The sequence below is a fragment of the Ovis canadensis genome, chromosome 16, assembly GCF_042477335.2.
Source record: "Ovis canadensis isolate MfBH-ARS-UI-01 breed Bighorn chromosome 16, ARS-UI_OviCan_v2, whole genome shotgun sequence".
NCBI lineage: Eukaryota > Metazoa > Chordata > Mammalia > Artiodactyla > Bovidae > Ovis > Ovis canadensis.
This window is the reverse complement of record NC_091260.1, coordinates 22,672,951-22,683,946: the sequence shown is the minus strand read 5'-3', so window position 1 is coordinate 22,683,946 and position 10,996 is coordinate 22,672,951. Positions and strand designations below refer to the sequence as shown.

The window sequence follows — 10,996 nt, the reverse complement described above, 5'->3', positions numbered from 1 at the left end:
GAAAACTGAGCTTCAGTCAGAGAGCTCAGTGCCCTGGCATCAGATGCAAAACAGCTGGAGCAGCAGCCTCACCTGGGCTCACCATGATGGACACTGGGGAAGAGAAAACCTCCTAGTGGGCAGGGATTTGAACAGTGCATCTTACTGCCAGTGTGCACGGAAAGAGAGTGACCTGGGGAAAGAGCGTATACTGCTTCATGCATTGCACGTGGTGGTTTGGATCTGAAAGGAGTAACACTAGAGGACAGGAAAGTGGGAGGGTTGGAGAAGAGTTATGAACATTGACTTTTCCAAATTAAGAAAGTGGGAGAATAGTTGTGTTCCATGAGGCTGCTCACTAGAGACTCTGCTGGAATAGGGGGTCTTAATAATCAGGTGAACACTTTCATTGACAAAGGCTGATCTGCTGAGGGCCACTTTTCAGTGAGTACTCTGGCTTTACAATATGGGACTCCAGTATGGTGCTCAGAGAGGGTCAGCTAGGTGCCATGGGGGAGGTTGATTGTGTTAGATTCTTTCTATCAATCATATGGAGGGAGGGTGGTGATTTGTCCTCACTGGAATAGATTCTTAAATTTAGATTTATTTTTATTACCTATAATATGTCTACTACCATTACTAGCTGAGAAGAATTAAGCACATGGCCTTGGGCAGAAATAAAGAGTGTAATTTTCACCCCATTTTTATTATGGTGGTGGTCGTTTAGTCGCTAAGTCATGTCTGACTCTTGCGATTCCATGGACAGAGGAGCTTGGCAGGCTATAGTCCATGAGATTCTCCAGGCAAGAATACTGGAGTGGGCTGTCATTTCCTTCTCCAGAGGATCTTCCCAACCCAGGAATCAAACCCGGGTCTCCTGCATTGGAGATGGATTCTTTACCAACTGAGCTAAAATATTTTTTTCACTTCTCTCTTTATTTCACTGTTATGCATAGGATAGTTAGCCTAAAAGTTGTACAAATTAATAAGAGATTTTGTTAGAGCTAGAGGAAAAATGGGCATCACCTAGGAAGTCTTACACTGTTACTGGATGTACCAACTCATGAGGCTTTCATTTTATTAAGAGGATGAGTGTGAAGACAGTTGCGTATGGTAGTTATGCACATTTTAATGTTTGTTTTAGAACTGTAACTATGGGAAGAGGTGTATGTAAAGATGGTGAAGAGTCAGGGGTAACTGTAGCTGACATTTATAATTTTGGCATCTGACCATCCTCTGAAGCTTGAGGAATCTGCCTTTGCATGAGTCTTGGTGGGAGGCAGGGTTCCAGTTTCCATAGTTTTTCACTCTCACGTCTGAAAACTGGGAAATTGGCATGTGCCTAAACTTAGCCAATCAGATGCCCCCGTCTGGGACTTTGAGTCTGCAGTGGATGGTGCAGTTTATGTTGCTGTTTGGGGAAGTGCTCAGGGCTCAGTGGTAGATGGTAGTGGGCGTGATCTTGGAAGTGGCGTGTGGGCCCCAGTAATAGTGGCAGCTCTCCTGGAATCAGACGGCTTCTGTGGCATGCCGTTGACTGTTTTTGTTCTGGGGCCTCCCACTGCTTCTGCCTGTTTTTCTGAGCCTCTTTCCTCAGTCATTCCTTTAGTAGGTAGCTAACTCAACATCCTTCCAATGCATTTCTAGTCCATGTAAATTACCATGTTACCGTTTTTGTTGTTGCTGAACCCAGGACCTCTTTTCTTTTCTCAGGACGCATTTACAGTTTCACTGTTGTCCTTTTCATTCCAAAGTGTCACAATGATGTAATTTAACCGAGGACTCTTAAAAATGGACTGTTCCGAACTTTGTGAGACTTTTCAACCTACTACTTGTATCCTTCAGCTTTGGAAAAGTCTCTTATCTCACTGATAATCTCCATCCTTTCATTTCCTCTTTTTTTCTCTTTTTGGGAAGCCCATTAATTGAATTGCTCCTATGTACATCTTCTCTTTTCTCTTCCCCCTTTCTGCCTCTTTTGTCTTAATAGTCTATATTCTGAGTATTTTCAAGAATTTAATCTTTCAATTCATTAACTTTAACAAAATTTTACCACTCATATTTTTCTTTTTGAAGACTTTTTTTTCTCTGATGGTCTCTTTTCTACATTTATATTTTATGGATGCAACATTTTTTCATTTGTCTCTAGAAATATTAATTCGAGGTTTTTCCTACTTTAATTTTCTTCTTTATTTTTCCTCCAAGGTCATATGATTTTATATGGCTCAAAGTTTATAGCCAGCCATGACCCACGGCAGTGTACCCTGGTCTAGTGAAAGGCCCTATAGTGTATAGCACACTTTCTTATTTGATCCTCAGTTGCTCTGGGGTCACTGAAGAGGCTATGGAACTGAGGTCAATGGAACTGAAAAAGTAGTCTGGAAGGCTTCACTGGGTAGGGAGCACTTGATCAAAAGGACAAGAAGACACCTCTACTACTGGTCAGAAAACTAACGGAGAGATATTCCTGGCTGGGATAAATCTCAGATCAGGGCTTGAGAGTGGAGACAGGTAAGTAGGGTTATAGGAATAGCAGAGTCTACTCAGTCGTTGCTGAGTCTGAGTTGGCAGTAGGGAGAGATGAACTAAGTGGGAAGCCAGTTGTGGAATTTAAAGAGTCTACAAGGTGATGTAAGAATTGATAAATTGTAAAGAACTGATAAATTCTATGAGAAATTTGAGCTGAAGTCCTGTAACGAGGATAAGTTTGAAGCCAGAAAATAACACCGTCAGCAGTGTCACTAACACACGAAGGACAATGATAGATTGCACAGCCCGCCTCTCACATTTCCGGGCTAATGGAAGTGACAGCCGTGTGGATGAATGAAAGCCACAGCTTGCCCATTAGTTTCAACTTCCTTCCCCAAAGGCTTCCCACTGGAACTTGCAAAATATGCATTTCTCCTCTTGGTCCTTTCCTTCCCAGCCTGCCGGAGGAGATCCACGGGACTGAGGAGTTAAATCCCCAGGGACCCCCAAGTTGGCTGGTTGGAGACCTGTCGTGCACACTGCCTCTCCTGCTCTAAGTTTTAGATGGGGTCCAGGAGGGGTGCAGGCGTTGGACCCTCCGTTTGGACTTCCCTAGGGCAGTGGTGTCTGTGCCGTCCCCCCATTGCTCTCCAACACAGATGACTCGGTCAGCTAGGCTCCTGGGGCCCACCCTGGACCTGCTCTCCCAGAGCCGTGCTGAGACACTCTTCCTCACGGTCCCCCACGGCAAAACTTGTGGGCAAATATGGGTTTTGCCCAGCTGAACAAAGGAATTCTATCTGTTCCATAAGGTTTGCACAGTTGCTTTCTATTACTCGTTCCAGTTTTATTGAGACATAGTTAACACATAGCACTGTGTAAGTTTAGGGTTTCCCTGGTGGCTCAGATGGTAAAGAATCTGCCTGCAGTGTGGGAGACCCGGGTTCAATCCCTGGATCAGGAAGATCCTCTGGAAGAGGGCATGGTAACTCACTCCAGTATTCTCGCCTGGAGAATCCCATGGACAGAGGAGCCTGGCAGGGTATACAGTCCAGGGGGTTGTAAAAACTCACACACCACTGAGCGGCACACACACACTGTGTAAATTTAAGGTAGAACACAGTTGCTTTTCTTTATCTCTTCTAGCTCCTGTTTCAAGGACATTTTCTGGAACAAATGCTTTTTCTTTCCTCTTGCTGACTTCTGGCAGCAACCGATGCCAAAGTCTGTTATGTTCCTAACAGCCTCGCCTGTGGGCAAGCTTACAGCTTTGCCTGTGTTCAACCTCTGACTCTCTTTCACCCTCTCTATTTCTCTCTGTCTCTCTTTTTCCACCAAACGTTTGGTCCTAAATTCAACAACTCTCCAGTTTTAGGAGAGCAGCCTCAGACACACTCATCCTGTGCCCGGTGACAAGGCGTGATGCTTACTCCCTGGCAAAAAGCACAGAGGTTCCAAAGCCTCTTGGCTCCCTAAATAAAAACACTCCATTTCTGCTTTCCTCTAACCAGAGGGAGCCACTTCTAGCCAGAGGCCCCTCGTCCATCAGGGAAAGCCCCAAAGTAGGTAAACAATCATTCATTTATGAAAATGAAAAATTCATGAGGGACTCTGCTGGGCTGCCAGCAGAGTTCAGGCAGGTTCTGATCTTACTTTAATTTAATTAAGCTGTGTTTATTTAATCAGCCCAGAGATCTGCATCCTCAGGCAGGAATTTGCTGCCTACCCCTGAGCTGTGTTTTTGTCTGTGGGAGGACGAGGTGGAGGAGGAAGCCTGTGACCTTCCCAGCATTTCTGAAAGGTTTGGAGCCAAAGAGGCGAGCTGGCTGGCGGTCTGGGTTCAGACCAGACACCGTGGGGATGCTGTATTTAGCAGCTGTGAGTGTGTGTGTGTATGTATGTATGTGAGAGAGAGAGGGAAGGAGGGAGACAGAGGATATATGTGTGCACCCACATGCATAAACATTCAGAGGCCATGCTGCTCAGAGCTCCAGGAGCTCAGAGCTGGTCTGTGGATGGAGTGGCGCTGATGGCCGACCTGTTTCCAGCCACGACAGGAGAGCACTAGACAAACAAGACCGCGCTCTGACTTAAGGGCCACGCTGCTCCACAATCTCTTCTGGGTGCAGGTGAGGCGTGCTGACTCCCAGGCTCCACACCAAGACTTGCTGATCCCATGAGTTTAGGAACCACAGAGTTCATCATGGAAAACGCTGGGCTGGAGGAAGCACAAGCTGGAATCAAGATTGCTGGGAGAAATATCAGTAACCTCAGATATGCAGATGACACCACCCTTATGGCAGAAAGTGAAGAGGAACTAAAAAGCCTCTTGATGAAAGTGAAAGAGGAGAGTGAAAAAGTTGGCTTAAAGCTCAACATTCAGAAAACGAAGATCATGGCATCTGGTCCCATCACTTCATGGGAAATAGATGGGGAAACAGTAGAAACAGTGTCAGACTTTATATTTTTGGGCTCCAAAATCACTGCAGATGGTGATTGCAGCCATGAAATTAAAAGACGCTTACTCCTTGGAAGGAAAGTTGTGACCAAACTAGATAGCATATTGAAAAGCAGAGACATTACTTTGCCAACAAAGGTCCATCTAATCAAGGCTATGGTTTTTCCAGTGGTCATGTATGGATGTGAGAGCTGGACTGTGAAGAAAGGCGAGCACCAAAGAACTGATGCTTTTGAACTGTGGTGTTGGAGAAGACTCTTGAGAGTCCCTTGGACTGCAAGGAGATCCAACCAGTCCATTCTAAATGAGATCAGCCCTCGGTGTTCATTGGAAGGACTGATGTTGAAGCTGAAACTCCAGTACTTTGGCCACCTCATGGGAAGAGTTGACTCACTGGAAAAGACACTGATGCTGGGAGGGATTGAGGGCAGGAGGAGAAGGGGATGACAGAGGATGAGATGGCTGGATGGCATCACCGACTCGATGGACATGAGTTTGGGTAAACTCAAGGAGTTGGTGATGGACAGGGAGGCTGGGCATGCTGCGATTCATGGGGTCGCAAAAAGTTGGACATGACTGAGTGACTGAACTGAATTGAACTGAAAGTGTTCTCAAGTGTCCTTAATCTCAGCAGTAGGTACAGTTTAAGGATGGAGGTGGGGTGATCAGAGGATAATAGTTGAAGCCCATTCAGCGGGACCCATTATGGTGGGTTTCAGGCACAGTGGGAAGACATTTGGAAACAGAGTATTTTCTAGAGCATCCTAAATCACTCCACTCAGGGACCAGCGTCTCTATTGTGTGTGTAAGGGCAGAACTGAGAACAGCTGTGGTGTGGTGGGTCTGAACCAGGATGGCTGGAGCAGATGTCTGGGCGGATGGTGTAAATCCCCTGTCCGAGTCCGCAGGCCTGAGGACCAGGAGCACCTGTGTCTGAAGACAGGAGAAGATAGATAGATGTTGGCATTAGCAGACAGCAGATTTGCCCCACCCCACTGCTTCTGCCTTTTTGTTCCGTTCAGGTCCTCAATGGGTAATAAATCTCTCTCTCTTTGAGATAACATCTATATCATTATTGCCGAATGGTTCTGTCTCTCTGGAGCATCCCGACTAACACAGTGCCCACTCCCTGCCCCAAACTCCTCTGGGATCTCAGATGGACAGTGGCAGTGGACAGGGTCACCCAGGCCGCATCCATCGACTAGGGAGATGAGTCCTTCTTCTTCCTGCCTCATATTGCTGGATAATTGACACTGGGAGGGAGAAGTAGCAGAGTGAGAGCGTGCTGGAACCTGTTTTTACTTTTCACAAAAAACACACTGCACCACACTTAGTCAACACTTTCACTTAAATTAGCTCTATAATTCCTCCCCCAAACATTGTGAAATGTATAAATGTGAAGGTATATTGCGCCCCACTTTACAGATGAGGACACTGAAGGTCAGATCACCTTGGGGATCAGCCTGCGACAGAAGCTGAACCCAGTCTAACTCAGTATGTTTTTCTCTAGACCTCTGCCCTCCAGTGTGATGGTCACATGTGGATATTGAGGACTTGAGATGTGGTTAGTCTGAACTGAGATGTGCTGTAATAGACAAAGATTTAGCATAAAACATAAAATATTGGTTAATTTTTATATTGATTTTGAATAATTTTGTACACATTGAAACAATACTTTGAGCATGTTAAATGTATTGAATTATTTTCACTGGTTTATTTTTACTGTTCTAAATGTAATGTGGCTACTACAACACTTGAAGTTATACATATAGCTTGTGTCTGCATTGTGTTTTCATTGGATAGCATTGCTCTAGGCCGATGTGTTTTCAGACTCACAGTCTCAAATCACCCTAAGAACCCATTGATATTTCATCATGGAAAGGAAGAGCATGATGTGGTAACCTGGGGAGGGACCAGACAGTCTCTGATAGCCCATGTGACTTTCTCTGAAGTATGATCTTGTGTCAAAATATTTTTCCAGACTTACTTGGGGCTGCAAAGAACTGAGGAAACATTCAGATTCCTGAGTCAGAAAGCTTCCTCCTCCACGTTAAGGTCAGATGAGTAGGTGGAAGAGATGGGGGCACCCCCAGGACTGTGACGTCTTATATAACAGAGACAGACAAGCTAAAAGGGCTAGAAAGGAAGAAGAAAAGCAAACACCTGGGCAGAAAGAATCTCAGTCAGCCAGTGAAAATAAATGAATTATTTCTACTTTCACTTACTCATTCATGGAACAAATACTGCTTATTGTCTTAAGTGTCATTATTCACCAGTCACTGTTCCAAGTTCTAAGTGATGATCAAGGATAAAAATTTCTGTCCTCTCAGAATTTACTTTCTAGGAGCAGTACAGAACAATATACAATAAATATGATGGTTTCAGATTCTGTTAGCCAGAGTATAGGTTGGCCACTATAACAGAAGGACCCAAATAAGAATGGTTTAAGCGAGAGAGAATTTAATTCTTTCTCATGTAACTCTCTGGCAGTGAGCAGTCTAGGACAATTAACAGCTCTGTGGCTGCTAATTGGTACCTTCTGTCTTGCTGATTTGCCATCACTCGATGTGGTCATCCACAAGGTTGGAGATGGCTCACCACTTCCTGTAGGTAACATTCAGGTAAGTGAGAAGGGGAAGAGAAAGTGAGGACACTTCCTTTCCTTTTAAGGATGTGACCTGGAGAGTGTACACATCACTAATTCATATCCCACTGGTCAGTACTTAGTCATATGACCACACCCAGAAGCGAAGGAGTCTGGGAAGTGTAATTTTTATATACTGAACAACGTGTACTCAGCTAAAAAGATTTTTTTAAATGAAGGAACAAGTGGACAGATGTTGAGGAAAACTAAGTCTTAGCACAATGATAAGTTGCGCAATGACTATGATCCCATGTTAATAGTGGGACTGCATTACTGGAAAGACCAGGCTTTGATAATTCTTAATCAAACAAAATATACTTACCCAGTGATACAAAAGGAAGTTGGCACTGTCAGGACTTATGGCAGAGAGATCAGTATCATTTTCCAGGACATACAATGGTGAGTGTTTACAGAACAGAAATCCTCTAAGAGAATATCTAGGTGCAGATATAATATCTGGGGGAATAGAGGTCACGTTACATTTTAAGGAAGCCTAATGGATCCTTTCTAGACCCAAAGACCTTTCCTGCAGAAACAAAATGTAGTGATGGGATGGAAGAAAATTAGGGCAGGAGGTGTCTGGCTTCTTATTAGCAAGTGTGTCCAAGAGGGTGTCTCTAGCAAACTAATATTTGAACAGAGACCCAAAGGGCTGAAAAGAGTTCCTCATCAAAGTTCCTTTCAGGCATAGGGAACAGTGGATGCAAAGGCCTTGAAATAAGAGTAACCATGATGTATATCAGAAACAAATTATTCCAGAGTAGCTGGAATATCATGAGTAAGGAGAGAGGAAAAGAAAGGAGAAGCTGGGGAAAAGGGATCCAGCAGATATTCTTTGGTGGTTGCATCTTGGCAACTTTCCACTTATTTGCCCCAATCTAAAGCTGAAAAAAGGAAATTGCATCTTCTTTCCCCAAGCTCATAGTCCTTTCCTTTCCATCCATTCATTTTTCTTATCTATTTACTCAGGATATAAGTACCTGCCCTGCCTTGCCCTCCTCCTATGGTTGTCACGAGGACAGATGAGAGAGGAGATGTGAGGGTGGCTGATGTGAAATGCTGAGGTCTGGGTGAGGGAGGTATTGCGTTCCACATCCAGTAAGGTCTTGATATCATTATCTGTATTGTTATAGTAGCAGTCGTTTGTTCTGTCAATTTCTAGGTCTTGGCTATCAATCTCGGTTTGTGTGTGTGTGTGTTCTTGTTTCTATGTTGGCCATGCTGTATGGCTTATGGCATCTTAGTTCCCTGACCAGGAATCGAACCCGAACCCTTGGCAGTAAAAATGCAGAGTCCTAACCACTGGACTGCCAGCAAATTCCCTAGATCTTAGTTTTCATTTTGAAATATCTTTCTTTCTTTTTTTTTTTTTACTTTTTATTTTATTTATTTTTTTTTCATCTTTTTTTATTATTATTTTTTAATTTTAAAATCTTTAATTCTTACATGCATTCCCAAACATGAACCCCCCTCCCACCTCCCTCCCCAAAACATCTCTCTGGGTCATCCCCATGCACCAGCCCCAAGCATGCTGCATCCTGTGTCAGACATAGACTGGCGATTCAATTCACATGATAGTATGCATGTTAGAATGTCATTCTCCCAAATCATCCCACCCCCTCCCTCTCCCTCTGAATCCAAAAGTCCGTTATACACATCTGTGTCTCTTTCCCTGTCTTGTATACAGGGTCGTCATTGCCATCTTCCTAAATTCCATATATATGTGTTAGTATACTGTATTGGTGTTTTTCTTTCTGGCTTACTTCACTCTGTATAATCGGCTCCAGTTTCATCCATCTCATCAGAACTGATTCAAATGAATTCTTTTTAACGGCTGAGTAATACTCCATTGTGTATATGTACCACAGCTTTCTTATCCATTCATCTGCTGATGGACATCTAGGTTGTTTCCATGTCCTGGCTAAAAATATGGAACGCTTCACGAATTTGCATGTCATCCTTGCGCAGGGGCCATGCTAATCTTCTCTGTATCGTTCCAATTTTAGTATATGTGCTGCCGAAGCGAGCACTGAAATATCTTTCTTTTCCCAACATATTTATTATGGGTTTGCCTTTTTTCTTGCCAAAGCGAGTGTTTAGATGTTTCTAGGAGATTCCCCTTTGCCGAAGACTGCTGTGGCATAGCATGGAGAGATATGAGATGGAATTTTCAGACCTGTTGGTTGGGTGAGAACTCTGCTCTCTATATCCCTTTAGAATGTATATGTGGATATAACTTTAAATAAAAATCAGTATTTTTGGAATATCTTTTCATGTCAACCTGCACATACCCTGTCTGACAAATTGGGACTCATTAATAAGCTCTATGCTTTCCTCTGTGCCATTATGTTTTTTTCCCAGAGAGCTTTTAGAACTTTGCTTAGCGCAGGGCTTTGGAATTATTTTTGCAAGTTCCTGAGAGATGAGGAGTTGAAAGATAAGTTCTATAACTACAGTTCCATCTGAGTTTCAGTCATCTACCTGTTTATTTGTGCCAGTGGCCCTTGGGTGCCTGGGCCACTAAGACGGCCCTCCTGTCCACGGGTACTGCGATTCTCGGGCGGCCCCTAGCTTAGATTCTCCAGGCAGAGGCAAAGATGATAGCAGGAAGCTCAGGCAATTGACACCTTCATGAACGCCTGGATAAACATAAAGAAACTGTTTTGGACTTCCTCTCTTTGGAAAACAATACCTACGCACTAAAAAGAAAAAAAAATCACTCAGAAATAACTAATGGAAATATTTTGGTGTGATTTTGGGGTCTTTTTTTTTTTTTCCCTCTCTTTTTCTGACTGGTTAGCTCTCTGCCTGGTTTCCTTTTGTTCCTGAGCTAAGGGGAAGGCCAGAGCCACCTTTCCTGGAAGAATGGAATCAGGCAACAAAACCTGTGGAGACACCGCGGCAGATCACGGAGGAGCCAGAGGCTCGTTAGCGTCTATTTACCACTTTGCAGAATGCTCCGGAGGAAGAACCTGAGACCATCATCTCCTGATCCGGAGTCCCCAGGGCCTCCCGGCTCAGGATGTGCTTAATGAACGCAGCAGCCTGGCCGGGGGAGGGGATTCCCGGGGCGACCTCATCTTTCTTCAAGGCTCCTTGGAGAGCATTCGGGGGGTGTGTGTGGGGGGGTGTGGTCCGGGGGGAGAGGTGCAGAACTGATTTAGCATCTCCGGTGCGGGGCGGAGACCACAGGGACACTGCCGCCTGCTGTGTGGAGGCTCCCTGGGCCCCGGGGCTGCAGATGCCCGGGGGTCGCCTTGTCAGTGCCCAGGCTATGGGCAGGCATGGAGCACGGGGGACAGCTGCGGCCTGGTGAAAGTCCACTGGGGGAGCAGAGGGACAGCCCCTGGTTTCTGATCCGGTGTCCTCCCCACCCACCCCCGCACCCCATGCCGCTGAACCATTAGTCCTATGGTTTCCAAGCAAATCACCTCGCAGTCATTTGT

The 10,996-nt window shown here is 44.8% G+C and overlaps 1 non-coding gene across 1 annotated transcript; it reads right to left on the bottom strand.

Annotated features, from left to right (window-relative positions):
• Positions 1 to 9,473: 9,473 nt before the first annotated feature.
• LOC138422052 (U6 spliceosomal RNA) lies at positions 9,474 to 9,580 on the bottom strand. Its single transcript, XR_011249723.1, has one exon. It is a non-coding gene; the product is annotated as a U6 spliceosomal RNA (small nuclear RNA).
• Between the last annotated feature and the right edge of the window lie 1,416 nt (positions 9,581 to 10,996).